The sequence below is a fragment of the Phoxinus phoxinus genome (assembly GCF_949152265.1).
Source record: "Phoxinus phoxinus genome assembly, chromosome: 18".
Classification (NCBI taxonomy): domain Eukaryota; kingdom Metazoa; phylum Chordata; class Actinopteri; order Cypriniformes; family Leuciscidae; genus Phoxinus; species Phoxinus phoxinus.
Window position 1 is genome coordinate 17,462,385 of NC_136893.1, and position 15,719 is coordinate 17,478,103.

At 38.2% G+C, this 15,719-nt stretch overlaps 1 protein-coding gene across 2 annotated transcripts in view; it reads left to right on the top strand.

Moving 5' to 3' along the window:
- Positions 1–15,719, top strand: part of bhlhe23 (basic helix-loop-helix family, member e23) — an 82,817-nt gene that overhangs the window by 42,764 nt on the left and 24,334 nt on the right. For both annotated transcript variants that reach the window (XR_013794824.1, XM_079587961.1), the window contains exon 3: positions 6,004–6,179. The gene's annotated coding sequence lies outside the window, so the exon portion shown is untranslated. The remainder of the gene's footprint in view (positions 1–6,003; positions 6,180–15,719) is intronic.

The following is a 15,719-nucleotide window of genomic DNA, read 5'->3' on the forward strand; positions in this document are numbered from 1 at the left end:
AACACACACTCGCAAAAATAGGTGTGTCGTGTGTGAATAGTGTGAAGTGGACATGGAATGATTTTGGATGGAGCTTGTTTGATAAAACTCTTGTGTGATTTAGTATCTGAGATCTCTTCTTCATAATCTTAAAGGCACAGGTCTTTTCTGAAAAAGTCAATGGAGTCTGATGTTGTTCTAGACCCCACTGACTTTCAATGTACGGATGAAAACAGTTGAAACATTTTCAGAAGAAAACTCATACAGGTTTGGAGCCACATGAGGGTGAGTAAATAATGACAGAATTTTCATTTTGGAGTGGACTGTCTCTTTAAGAATGGCAAGTAAAATTAGGTTATTGAAACTTTTCTTTTGTTAGATTAATATTCTTTGGTATGAAGATGGTTGCTTGAAGTTTGACTTCCTTCTCTATCCTTTCCTGAATTTCACGCTGGTCTCCTCATATTCTGTCCTCTTCTCTCGCTTATCCATTTCTTCAAGCTGGCTTTTTATTCATCTTCAGCTTCTTTTCTCTATCTCACATCCTCTTCCCGCCTCTCCTTTTCTACTCTTCTCCTCTCTCATCCCTCTCACTCATCCTTATTTCTCTATTTCTCTTCTCTCTTTCGCTCTATCCTGCATGCTTCAGCAGTCTCTCTCTCTCTCTCTCTCTCTCTCTCTCTCTCTCTCTCTCTCTCTCTCTCTCTCTCTCTCTCTCTCTCTCTCTCTCTCTCTCTCTCTCTCTCTCTCTCTCTCTCCCTTTGCTTGCCCGCAATTTATGCTGATTGGACCAGCTGTTCCACTTAAAGTTGCCATGGCAACCACAACCGGTCACCTAGCAACCATACCCATCTCTCGAGCTCTCCACAGGCAGAGAGAGGGAGAGAGAGAAAGAGGGGAGGGAGGGAGGGGGATGTGAAAATTCCTTTGGATTTATTTTGATATATTTGCGTGTATATATATTGTTTTAACAGTATTCGTGGTGAGGCTACTGTATTTATATCTGGATCATGATGTTTCATTGTCCAAAAAAAAGGACAATAGGTAAAGTGGGACATCTTGGGTTTTTGTGTATGTATTTTGAGATCTTAAGCTATTTAAAGTTCTTCTTCATGGGCAAGATGATGCCATTAAACCACCGATCTGAAAGGAAAAAATTATAACATTGCATTTTGCTGCAATCAGAGTATATCATTATCATATAATAACTGCAAAGCAAATGTACCACACAAATATTGTGGCATAGTGACAACTTTCCAGTGGCATCCATGTAGTGCTCGTGTTACACTGATCTCTCTCTGTTTTAGTGCTATTCTGAGCTGAGGATCCTCTTGAGCTGTGTATTATCTAACATGTTAAAGTGGAGCGGCTTACGCGCTGCTTAGTGCTAATGGTCTTTCCCTCAGATCTCACCTGAGTCTCACCTCGCTCACCTGATCCCAGTCCATTCCTGACAGGTGCATAAGAACATCTCTGAGGTGCTGAAAGTTAGCTCTGATATTTTTAGCACATTTGTTTCGATGTTGTGTGTGTATAATCTGAGGATACTCTTTCCAGAAGCTGCCAAGTGCCACTCAATACTTCATGGGGTGGTTGACTATGATTTCACTTTTCTAACTTTATTTAGTGTGTAATGTTGCTGTTTGAGCATAAACAACACCTGCAAAGTTACGACGCTCAAAGTTCAAAGCAAAGAGAGATATTTTCTTTTAAAGAAATTGCTTTTTAAGGACTACAACAAATGGCTGGTAGGGACTACACAAGCTTCTTCCCTGGTTAGTGACATCCCAACCAACCCTAAAATTTACATAAACCCCGCCCCCGGAACACGATTTATAGATTATCGAGACAGAATACGCTAATCAATAACTAGAAGATAACTACACATAAGCTATACAAATTCATCAACTAACCATTCAGAAATGTTGTCACTTCTTCTTGAGTCTCCATCTTTCCGACTGCGGTTTGAACATATAATGCTAAAATTTTTGATATTTTCAGTGCATGTTGCAGTGCATTTTACAGACACAAAAACGGTGCGTTTTTGCTCACCCCCCAAAAGGGACAAATTTAACATGCTATCTAAAAATATCTGTGGGGTATTTTGAGCTAAAACTTTTTACACACTCTGGGGACATCAGGGATTTATTTTGCATCTTGGGAAAAGGGCATTATACCACCCCTTTAATAAACCCAGATAATACTATTGTTATCATCATCATCATTAATAATGATACTATGATTATCATAGTATCATTATTGATGATGATGATGATAAAAATATTGGATTGGTTTCTTTCAGTCTGGTGATTTCATAATGAAATCACCAGACTGAAAGAAACAAATCCAATATTGCATTCTGCTAATACTGTTGCTCGGCAATAATAATATTTATCATTATTAGTTAATTCATTATGAATAATATTGTTATTTGCATTTATTAATAATAATATTAATAATAATAAACATTAAGAATAAGTGTGTGTGTGTGTGTGTGTGTATATACAGTTGTAATTCACACTTACTCTAACTTTCATAATTCCTTCCCCAGTACAAGTAGAGAATATACTGTATGTGCAAAAGCTGTAAAAACATAGACAGATGAGATGAATACATCATCATATTTATATGAAGCAATGCCTGTTTGGTGTTTAGATGCCTGGCCTAGTAGTCATTATGAAGTAGTAAGGCAGATGTATGTAAGGATATACCTGACAAAAGAAACTGACAAAACTCACAAGTAAGCCTGTATACAGACTTTAAGCTGTTTGCAATGAAAAAATCAAACAAAAGTAATTGAAGTAGCTCAACACAAAAAATGTTTCAAGTGGTTTCCCCAAAATCAACTGGAAATGACTGAATGACTTCTGCAGTCTCAAAATAACTGAATTGTTACAACTGTATATGTGTGTGTGTGCGCATGCTATTTTTTGTTTTTATTGTACTTTTACTGTAGTTTTAGTAATATTTTGAACTAGTTTATATTTTGTTGTTTTCATGTTCATTTTAGTTTAAAAAGTAATTTCTTTGTGCTTTTGTAATTTTATTAGTTTTTTTTAATATTGCTTTTTAGGTTGAATTCATTTTATTTTAGTTTAAAATTTTTATATATTTCCAGTTAATAATTTTAGTGCTTCAACTTCTAATTAAATGTTTTTTCATATTTTATTTCATTTCATTTCATTTCAGTTTACAATAATAACAAAAAATTAATTAACAATGGCATGCATTAATAGTAATAATAATGTAATTATATTTAAAATAATTTTATTGTATTTTTTTCATTTAGAATTTGTTGTTGTTTTTATTATTATTATTTTGATTATAGCAGCAGTTATTAGTTTTCGTGTGTGTGTGTGTGTGTGTGTGTGTGTGTTTCAATGCAGTGTCTGAAATGGCCACTCACTTTGCCACATTAAGTCCTAATAACTGGCAGCTTTTCACTTTAAGGTGCGATGTGCTTTCGGCTCTCTCTGTTGGGCTGAAGAGCTCATGTATATTCATGTCTTTAAGAGCACTCCTGTTTGATTTAGCTGAACGGGCCAGTTTTCCTGTGTTTTTTCCTTCTTTACTTTAGAAACACATTCATATGGAAATGACTACCTACTTACCTGTTCAGTATGTGTCTCTCTTTAAGCGTAGAGGTCAGTCTCACTGGAAAACTCTGTGCTTATTTTATTGCCACGCTGACATAATAGATGACTCCTCTCTCTCACTTCACTTTCTCTCTGAATTGTGTGGAGAGGTTGTGATGAAATGATTCTGCCATAGTCACCGTAACGACATACAAAAAGTTTGAAACCTGCTGCTCTAGTGTAAATGTGTGTGTGTGTTTAATAGCGCGCGCGTGTGTGTGTGTGTCTGTGTGTCTGTTTAGGTCAATGTTAGGGTAATCTCCTGAGCTCATCCTCACTTCTCTCTGCAGAAGGGGGGAAATCCTCCTGGCCTTCTATAATAGGATCTGTTCTGAGAGCGCTGAAGAGAGGTGTGTGTTTCTCCTTCCACCGGCTCAATCTCATTCCCCCTCTCGTCTTCTCTTGCTCCGGCCCCATCCGCCATATTAAAGCCAGGTAAAACACATACTCCTGACTGGTTTCAAGCCGTCTTGGGAAGATTAGAGTACAGGGTTTGGCCTCGGCCGTTCAAAGTGGGGCGTCAGTTCTGTCTGTTTGCTTTCTGCAGCTTTATTGTGCTCTCTGCACCGGTGTGTTATAAATACATCCACCTGTGGGGGAGTGAGTGAGTCAGATGTCCCTCCAGAGTCCAGAACATGGCTGCCCAAAATAGTCAACTCTTTTAAATTTGTACAAGTGCTGCTGGCCTGTCTAAAACTCGCTACTGTTTTGGGTGCTTGCCATGGCATTGCTAGGTGTTCTGATGGGTTGGTAATGTGTTCTGGGTGGTTAGCGAGTTGTTTTGTGCTAGCTAATGTATTCGGAGTAGTTGAAAGTATGTTCTTATGTGGTTGCTGTGTTCAAAGAAATGCACTGGACGGTTACTAGGGTGTAGCTAGGTCATTACTTATTTGTTAAAATCCCTAATCCTAAGTATAGGCAAGAGCTAAAGTGTTCCTTGCTTTGCCAAACACCACTAAGCAGATCTCCAGTGAACTCCAGTTTAGTGAACAGTTAAATGTAAAAGTAAGTGATAAATGCAGGATATGCTGTTGCTATATGCGGTGATTGTGTGCGCCTGCTCATTTTTCTCATCTTTACTCTGCTGTTCATCTATATGCCTTCACACGGTTGTAATTTTAAATCTTATTGATGTCTGTCTCTCTCAATTCATGTTTTTTTCTGTTCTCCAAACTCCACTCATGATGTCTGTGTGAGTAAGCAGGTCACAGAACAGTTACTCATTGATTGGTTCATGTGTATTTATACACTAGCATATGAGCTGTGAATAAAACACATTAAGTGTCCCTGAAACACACCCAGAGACACAAAAAGGCAATTTCTTTATGAACAAAAAGACTCTTCCTGTTTTATAGAAGTAGCATATGTGCGTGTCACTCAGTATAAACGCTAGTGACGTCCTTCACCATATAAATGCTGAGGTGCCATGATCTCCTGTGTCCCTCAATGCCTCCTCAGCGCGAGACGTAATCTTGCTGATCGGAAAACTCAGACTTAATTATCCACTCACACACACACACACGCACATGCGTTTGTCGAAGCCTCGGCTGGACATAGAGGTCAGAGGTCAGGGCACAACTGCCATCTGCGTTTCCCTGTTCTCGCCTCCCCCCTTAAGTTTCCAAATGTCACATTTCACCCCAGTGAAGAGACACCTGCCCCCCCTGCAGAGGGTCTATTCTGTGGTGCAGGCGGTCATTAAGTCTCTTTGTTTGCAATGATAAATTTGTAAAAAGCCATATATTTATTGTGACCCTGAGTCTTTAAAAGAGCAGGGAATTAAAGCAATAACATTTTCTTCAAAAAAAAAAAAAAAAAAAAAAAAAAAAGACAATATTATGGTATGAAGAGGACTGGAAGGTTTTTTTCTTTTAGCATTTTCAACACTTTTTATAAGCGTTTATGAGTTCCACCAAGGCTCAATATGCCAGCTAAGGCACATTGTTTTCTATTTTTTTTTATCAAATTTTTGATTTTCCATGCTCACTGCACCTTTATTTATGTTCATGTTTATATATTTATTTATAAATATAATGATATTGTATTTGTATTTTACTACTTTTATTTATGTTGGTAATATTTTTTTAAATGTCAAATTTCACACAGTCTTCAGTGTCACATGATCCTTTAGAAATCAATCTAATATGCTGATTCGCTGCTCAAAAAACATTTTCTTATTATCAATGTTGAAAATTTGTGCTGCTTATGCTGCTAACCCTTAACCCCATCCTCTAACCCTATAAAATACAACATTTAGTTTAATGTGGCATGACACAGTTGTATGTTGTTTTAAGTGCAAGTTAAAATGCACTAACATTTATTTGACTGGACTGAATGATTTAGTAATTTTTTTTCTTCACATTTTGTGATCATCTGTGTGTCTGTACAGTCACTGCTATCTGCACCCGGTGGACCAGACGAGGGATTACACCAGGATTAAACATCCTAATCTGACACACACTCTGATTGGTCCTGAATAAGGAAGCAGTGATACTGTATGCAGAGAGCAGCGCTCGGCTCTAAAATGGTGGAAAAACCAAGAGACCGAGAGAAAAAAAAAGAGAAGTGAGTACACATACATCCATTCCAAACACTCATATCCCACAATCTAAGTATGGAAAATACCATCAACACACATAAGTACACACACACACACCTGTGATTTATCCTACACAAATTAACCCTCACACAACGTACTGTATAGTATAAGAATAACAGCGTTCTTGCAGCCGACCGTTAGCTGCTATTACAGGAAGAAAAACATCACCAAATTCACTATTGATCGACTCTCTCTCTCTCTCTCTCTCTCTCTCTCTCTCTCTCTCTCTCTCTCTCTCTCTCTCTCTCTCTCTCTCTATTCCTCTCTATTCCTCTCTGTCAGGTATTTGACCTTCCTCTTCTTTCTTTTTTTTGGTTTTCACTGCAAAAGAAATGAATAGAGAGATAGAAAGCTTAACTACAGGAGAGCTGTTTTAAGGCTGTATTTTGGGAACAGTGGGGTGGTGGGAGAGCGAGTTTGGCTGCTTTAAGCCGAGCTTTGACTGCTGGTTTATCTTTATTATCGGAAACCATAATTGAATATCGACCCATGGCTCCAGTATTTTAGACTTGAAGGCGTGCCTCCAAAATATTGCCAATAACAAAGGTGGTTTTTCATGTATTTTACACTAGGCCTATATTTGTGTGTGTTCCTTTATCAAGCTTCATATTCAAATTATTGGACTGACATTTTTAAAAGCATTGGATATTTTGTGTCCTATATTTAAATAAACCAGTTCAATGTATGTCCTCCCCACTGAGGACTTACTGTAAATGTCCAGTGCTCCAATTCAGTGACATTTATCCACTAAAAGAGAATACAGAATTAAATCCTGTCATCATTTTGGCTCTGTACGCTTTCGTTCTCAGGAGGTATAGCCTTCTTCGTGCTACAAAATGATTCAAAAACGATCATATTTAATTCAAACAAAAATTAATCTGTTCGGCAGCCAGATGGTTATGAGTCTCACATGAATTCAAAAGACAGAGAAGGAGAGAGAGAGACATTTTCCCTCAGGACAGTGCAGGGATTATCGTGCTCGCTGGAAAATTTTGATTTGCTTTTGTGCGCACGGGCCCACACAACTGCCTCCATTTTCTACGCGTGTTGTCCAATTATATAGCTCACAGTGTTTCAAAGTGTGCTTGTGTTCTGTCTACATCCCCAAATGACCAATTTTTCATACAGCGTTTGCAAACTTTCTGCTTTTGAATTTGCGTATTGTCAGAACTAATGTACAACTGTTGTAAAAATGTAGCTTTAATATTGTTTTCAGCTGTATTTAGGACAATAGGAGGGTGCAGAGCGTCCTGACTCATGGTGACCCCCTTTGTTCAGGCGAGGACACACAGACAGATGGTTCAAGCCGTCCTGGCGAATTTGTTACCTTTCCGTATGACGTGCAATATGTCGACGTCCCGACCGAGCGCGCGCAGAGACAGCAGCTGTCCATCCATCACGACTGTCAATGCGGAATAAACGCTTCTCTCGCCGCTAATGTGGCTTGAGACACTCTGAGCATAATGAATCTGATGATATAATGTTTGTGTTCTGGGTGATGATGATGAAGGTAATGATATAAAATTGCCTTATGCGATTGTTTCAGCCTCGATTTTGATAAGGCGCACTGCATAGTGATGCATTTCAAGCGTAATTTCAAGCGTAAAACAGTGCTGGAGGACAAATCTAAAAAGAAACAAGAGAATAATAAACGCGTATTAGCAATGGAGACATTTTCAGGCCAGCACGTTCTCTCCCTCCACGGCCCCTTGTCATTTATCCGGGAGATTTCTGGCTGGGTCTTTGGAGAAGGGTTGTGTGGAATTGGGGTAATTTGCGTGAACGGGCGTTGATTTACATTCGCGGCAGAGGTTAATGACAATGTCGTTCCTCGCCGCCTGTTCTTTTCATTGTAATGTTGTTAGGGAGAACCCAGGGCCGCACACCCCGCCCCCTGTTCCCCCCTTAATATACGACTGCCAGAGAGCCCTGAAACGCTTCCAATTTGCTTTAACGTTCGCTTGGAGATCTACAGTACACCTCCTAATAGATCACATGCAGAAGGGCATTTTCTCAGTTACTACTGATTTGTTCAGGTTTACCTGATGGACAGAAGCAGAGAAGCATAATGTGTGCATATGTTAATGTTCATTGATAGATGTGAGTGAGCTGGCCTCTTTAAGGCGAGAGCGTGGAGGAAACCGGAGGCAGTCAATCTGCTGATCTGTGTTTTATTTATATTTTAAAATGTACTGTTTTCTTTCATTTATTTTCTTTTTATTGATTTAGTTTTCTTGTGCTTTTTTTTCTTCTGCTGTTGAAAGTGACTTTAAATTGAAACTTTTTTCCCTATACTAACAGTCAATGGGAGCTGACATGCATTTATTTGATCAAAAATACAGTATAAACAGTAATATTCTGAAATATTATTACAGTTTAAAATAACTGTTTTCTATTTGAATCTATTTTAAAATGTACTTTATTTCTGTGATGCATAGCTGAATTTTCAGCATCATTACTCCAATCTTAAGTGTCACATGATCCTTCAGAAATCATTCTTATATGCAGATTTGGGGCTTGATAATCATTTTTTTTATATTATCAATGTTGAAAACTGTTGTGCTGCTTAACATTTGTGTCAAAAAACGTGTGACGTATCAAGTTTTAAACAGAAATCCTTAATAACGTGTTTTTACTGTCACTTTGATCAATTGAATGCATCCTTGCTGATTTTATTTTCAGGAAAAAGGAAAAGACTTGTGTATTTCCCAATGTTGAAAAAAAAGTCAATGTCCCCCAGTGTGTCTTACTCTTAGCTGACAACTACACTGTCTGGTAGACTATATCTGCATCTCACATGCACCCACAACACACTCATTAATACAATGAGAGAGGGTGAGAGGAAAAAATGGTGGATGGTTTGAAAGTAAATAAACAGAGGAGCAGGTCAAGATGAGAGATCAACCTGTATTTCTGTCAGCACTAATAATTTAACTCGCGAGTGATGTGAAAGTCTTCTGCCCTTCTTTCTGTCAGCACAGTTCAAGGCTGCATGTTTTATAAGCTACTGCTGATTTTAGTGGCACTGCTTCAAGTGACTGATGTAGCAATTTTGTGTCTATAAATCACTAATGTTACTAAATAGAATCTCAAGGAACCTGTGATGAGCTGACCCTTCAAAATACTATAGGTTCAACACAATCTAAAGAGACTCCATGCAGGTTTTGAGAAATATCCCAGAAATGCTGCTGAGGAATTGCAACTATAGTTGGAAATGCACAGAAATGTGTTCTTCTATTGACACTGTAGGGAAATCCTCTGGCTGTTCTCTAGCAGCTGTGGTATGCACCAGTCTTCGGGGGTTTCTTTGGTTTTTAGTCCTGTTGTAATTGTGCCAGTGTATTCTACAATTGTATGTCAATGTGTCAATCCAGGAGACCGGGAGTGGGATGGATTCCTATTTTTTCTCTTTTTATGATGTAAATGATCTGTGTGGTTTTTAAGAGAAAGCTCATGAATTTCAAATGTTTTGTGTATTCACAATGTTTCTTTCTCTTAATCTAATCTAGTGCAGATTTAGAAACAGACAAAGTTAATATATATGTTATCAGTGCTCAAAGTGGGCCGGTATGCATTTACATTTTTTAGCGTTCCTTCACTTTTTCTTGCACTTCTCACATGTTGCTGGTATAGTGCAGACCGGATTTTTTCCAAGTCAAAGTCACAACAGTATGGGGCGAAACAGGTTTTTAGATGTATAATAAACCGAAACTGTGTATTAAAAACAGTTAAACATCCCAGTGCTGTTATACTGTGTAATTCGCCACCAATCAAATCAGAGGAATGGAACGGAACTGTAGGCTATATTTATTTTACAGAGGAGCAAGCATTGATGCGTATAATTTGATTATGAGCAGATAAGGGGAATTTCAGCATAAAGATACTTTTGGTGGTTGCTGTGCTGGTACGTACTCGCACACTCGCTTCGCTGTACTGCCAAAAGCTGTGGCCATCTGTCACACTCTCATCTTCTCTCACTCTGTGTATACTACACTCCCTTAAACACCAAATCAAGGATATTCTCAGCTTGCTGTAGAGAGATGTATGTCATCAGTTATATTCTTGCTGACTCCCTGGACTCGCTCCAGCTTGAGCAGCACAAATCTCTTGATTACTTTAAATTAGCACAGGCATGCCAATTCCGTGACCTGAGTTTAATTTAGTTCTCCACTGATTGGTTTTACTTTAATTAGTATTCCTTAATATGTTAAGCATCAGTACTATTACTCATACTCTAAATTAAGGATTAGATCAAACCCCTAACCCAACCGTGTGTGTCCACTGGCGTGGGGTGAGTGGAGTTGGACATTTTCTTTTCATGGTCTGTGGGATCTGGGTGACTAGCTTGTGCAATGGATTGGGGGATAGACAACAGTGCGGAGTACGTGGTGAAAGTTGATGAAAATGCTGAACTTTATGGAAATGAAAAGTGACAAATGTGATGCGGCAGCCTATTGCTGTGAGGTGAAGGTTGTGATATCTCTCATAAGTGTTTCAAAATCTGATGCCAATTTGTTATTGACATACAGAACATTGCGTGTGTTTTATATACAGTACAATGAGTACATATATATATATATATATATATATATATATATATATATATACACATTCTAAAAAATGCTGGGTTGTTTCAACCCAATTTTGGGTCAAATATGGACATACCCAGCTGTTGGGTTACATTTTTAAATTACATTTTTAACCCAACGTTTGGGTTTGTCCATATTTGACCCAAAATTGGATTGAAACAACCCAGCATTTTTTAGAGTGTATAATAACACATGTTGTAAAATGACTTAACGAAACAAGTGGGAAAAAATCCCATACGTGTATATTCATTGGGCAATTGAAGCAATATCTAGGACTTGGAGGTGATCTCTTTTGACTTTTGCGTTAAACAACCACATAGCAACCCACTAAAACCACTTAGTGACACCCTGGCAGCTCCCTTAAATACCCTAGCATTGTGGCAGCACTCTAACCAGCTTATGTTACAATGAAAAAAAAAATCATTTTGATTTGAGATGTGCATCAACTGATCTGCCACATCCATAAGATTATTCTAATGGATAAAGAATTCTTAATGGACCTACACAAAAACATGTTCACAGCCCGATCAGGTTCATGTGATTAACAGTAGGAAGTCCTAACATCTATATACCCCACACACACACACACACACTGCAGATTTGAGACGATCTGACTCTGGGTCTGTCCTGAAAGAGGCTCGGCAGCGCCTCCTCTCTGCGGTGCTTCTGTGGAAGTGTGTCACGAGCAGATGAACCTGTGAAGCTCTACCGCAGCACCACTGAGTGTGTTATTGCTGGTGACAGTGTACTCCAGCGTAGAGCCCGGCGTCCATGACGAGATCGAAACCACCTCCTAATGCACAGATCAGAACGGACCAAATGGAGTCCAACCGTCCACCCTGAAAACTCGGATGATTGCCTTCCTTCTGTTGGGTTCAAGGTTGGTTAAGGGCGAAGGTCAATAGCAGAGACGCATTCGTCTGTATTAGTTTGTATATATATATATATATATATATGTTTGCATAATGAGGTGCAGTCTTAGTCCCATGAGGAGCTTGACCTTTTTAACCTTTAGTCCCTGCCCAGGCCGGCTGGCGCACGTAGACGTTACAGCCGGTGACCCCTGCAGAAAGCACACGCAGATGCACACAGAACTGCCACGCTTATGTTGATCTGCATACCAAATGCAATACCACCCCAAATCTCACCCCAGACACCCGAAAATTCAGATTCAACCCCCCACACGTGAACTCTGACCTCCCCAACATAATTAGAGAGAGTGAGCGAGGGAAGCGGCTCTATTTGTCTCATTTTGTGGGTCATGTGGTGATGGAGGGGAGAGGTGGGGGAGGGATGTTCATCCCCACCTGACTCAACCCTCCTCCACATCACTCCCTCGGACGACTCCTCAGGGGGAAGAGGATTTATTGTGCGCGCACTAGTGTGTGCGTGTGTGTGAGGGAGAAAGGCACGTGCCAAGTGTCTGGTGCTGAATCATACCCCCCCTACCCCGAGGCCACATCGAATTTACACACAACACTGACACACACACATTCGCATGAGCACACACACTCAGTGTTAATAACTGGGTATGCTGTGAAACTATACTAAGACACTCACACATTCACAGCTCTGTACATTTAACAGTGTTTTAACAATTCTGTAATGTTTGTATGTTGTAGTGTCCAATGTAGACAGTTCAGTGCAGTTCATATTAGGAGGTTTTGGACTGTTTGAATTGTATAAATATGGCCTGGATTTACAGAAACTCTCTTTGAAAATAAATAAATGAGGAAAGAAAATCAGCACACTCCTGTCAATATGGTGTTGCACAGTATCATGGTCCACAAGCAGTATAGCCAGTAGTCATGGAAACTAGATATGTAGGTTTGGTTCCTCATGGAAAATGTCTTTTTAATACTTGATAATACTATATATCCCTGTCAATCATAAAAATTGACATTCTTATTACGCAATATTGGTGTTTGAAATGTATAATATTCATATTAAAATACACAATTAAATACAATAGTATATATTTACACATCTATAAAATATTGCAATACACACACATGAACACAATTGTAATTATATTTTAATATATATTTTTATATAGGACATTTTTATTTATAATTAATATTTGTCAATATACATTGTTTAATATAGAGAACATTTTTATTTGTAATTAATATTTGTCAAGATACATTTTTTAATCACACACACACACACACACACACACACACACACACACACACACACACACACACACACACACACACACACACACACACACACACACACACACACACACACACACACACACACACACACACACATATCATTAAAATGATAAAGCACATTTTTAGTTATATTTACATGCATTTATATAAATTACTATATATTTTTCATAATTCAAATGTAATCTTAATTACTATCGATATAAGAATTGGTCTTTTTGTACTTATATTTTATGATCATCAATTGTAAAATTACAATCATCATTTTGATTTGAATATGGATTCACTTTGATATATGAGACTATGAGAGAGGCCTCTCAGTATTAACAACTGATTTGTACACCATTTTATATAAGGCCGTTTTTAGAATAATAACTTTATAATGTTATTAGAGTAAAAATATATCGTTCTCGTTATTGATGTGAACAAGCGAAGAGGATTCTCTCCAAATGTGTTAACTCCACTTTTCCATCTTTACTTCAGACTGAGCTCGCAAACGGTCACCCTGCACATTATCCACTCACACTGTGGAATCAGAGTTTATTAATAATACAAATGGCTTCCTTAATGTGCTGCTGCATTTGAGTAGGTACGCTAAGTTGTTTATCATGCTAACATCAACACTGTGTGTGTTTGTTTGTTTGTTTTGCACGTGTATCCACAGATTCTATTGTTTTGCATATCTGCCCCTGAGTCAGCAGTTAGTTGGTAATCACGCCACAGTGGTTTTAATTGCTCTGTTAATTGATAGGAAACAGAAAGGCTCTAATTAGATGTAATGATACGAGGCACTCTCTGTCACTGTGGAGCTAATGATTTAGCACGCTAGCACCAGCGCTCAGACTGGATGCTTCACGAGGAGATTTACATATGAAAAGCATGTGTGTGATTGTGTGTGTCTGTGATAGGGAGAAGGGAAAAGAGAGTGGGGTGAACATAGAGAAACCGATATCAAGTTGGAGAGCATTCGTTAAGAACAATAGAGAAGAACAGTGGGATGTTGAGTGAAAATCGTGCTGTATTGTCTCATCGTTGCAAACTATATTGAGACCTTTGCTGGTTTGAAGCATCAGATTTTAACTGGGTTGCACTGCAGATGCGCACTGCTTCTATTGACAACCCTGCAAAGCTGCTTTTCTAAGAAAAGCAGCTTTGTGGAGAGCGCGATTGCCTTCATATTTTTTTGAAAAGCCACTCTTAAAGGGATAGTACACTCAAATAGAAATTCTGGGATGATTCTCTCACACTTGTGTCGTTTCAGACCCCTCTAAGGGTGCTGCTTAATCTCTTGGAGACTTTAATGTCCCAATGGTTGATTTCTCTCATGCTTTCATTATTTATATTTGCTCATTTCAAATTCCATTGTTGTATAGATTGTATTGTTTTCCTCTTATCCCAGGCTTCGAATTTTAAAATATGAAAATAATAATTATCTAACCAGGGTTTTCCAAGATTTGTGCGGGAACTTCAAAGGGTTTGTGAAAAGCTAATCATTAAACCATAAAAAAAATTAAATGAATATTAATATAAATCAAATCAAATTAAAACGCTTAGCCTATACTAAAAAAAGCTGAAATATTTTGATTGTTCATCTACATGTCATGTGACCAATAAACAAACATCAGAGAACCGTGAACATGCAAATGTCTTAAATCATGTAGATATTTTACATGAACTGATCTAAACAAATAGTGAAATAAAAAAACTTTAATATCTATTGTTAAAATAATTTCTATAATTATTTTATTATGGGTGTCAGTTATGCCATAATTTTCACCACATAATATATTTTTTTCTTCAAAATTAGTTTACCAATGAAACAACCGTGTAAGTAAGAGCTTGAGATGAAATGAGTTGTGAAGTGTGAATATTATAAAGGAATATCAAGGTGATACCATTTAAACAGAATGTTTTTGTTAATCTTTTTCAGTCGAGCTGATAAGTGTGCAAATATTATTTAATTGTGAATATTTAAGGTACACCAATAGTATGAAAGTAGCCTCAGCAAGACAGTATGCCATTTCTTTCCAAAAATGTTTTTAAAAAATCACTGCCATTTCCACCACAGAATATCATAATTTGAGATGTGGTGGAAATGAATCTGCAGTGGGAATTTTCATGACTTTCAGTAAAGTCAAATAATACTCAATTGATGCATGTGGACATTGTTAGGAGACTAGACAACGATGAGATGACAGAAATTTCAGTTTTGAGGAAACCATTCCTTTAACATCTGAATCTGTCCACACACACAAAAAAGGCAAGGTTTAGGTTAGAGTTGAAGAGAGAGGAGACAGATGACAGTCTTATCTCTCTGAACAGAGCCAGATAGGTTATCATTTATCTGTTTACAGAGAGATGCTCTGATACAGTGAAATTACTGCAAAGCATTTAAGTGACACAGTGAAGGAGGGTGTGAACGAGAGAGAGAGAGCGAGAGAGGGAGGTGAAAGGAGAGCTGGAGTGACCTTGCTTCAAATCCCGGTTGGTTGTTTGACATTGGGGCATGTTTCAGGGCGCACCAGTGTTTATCTCTGATAGCCTGAGCACTCGTGATTTGCTCAAAGCGACAGGGTGGAAAAAAGCCCTTCCAGATAGTTATTTTATGCCTGCTCAATGATGCTTTATTTTTTGGCCGTGTAAGTTATGACAATGTACAGAAACGCTGTATTTTGTTCCAGGGTAGCCTCGTATTTCAGTCTAAGAGATGTGCTGTGATATTGGCTTCTTGATGCTGGAC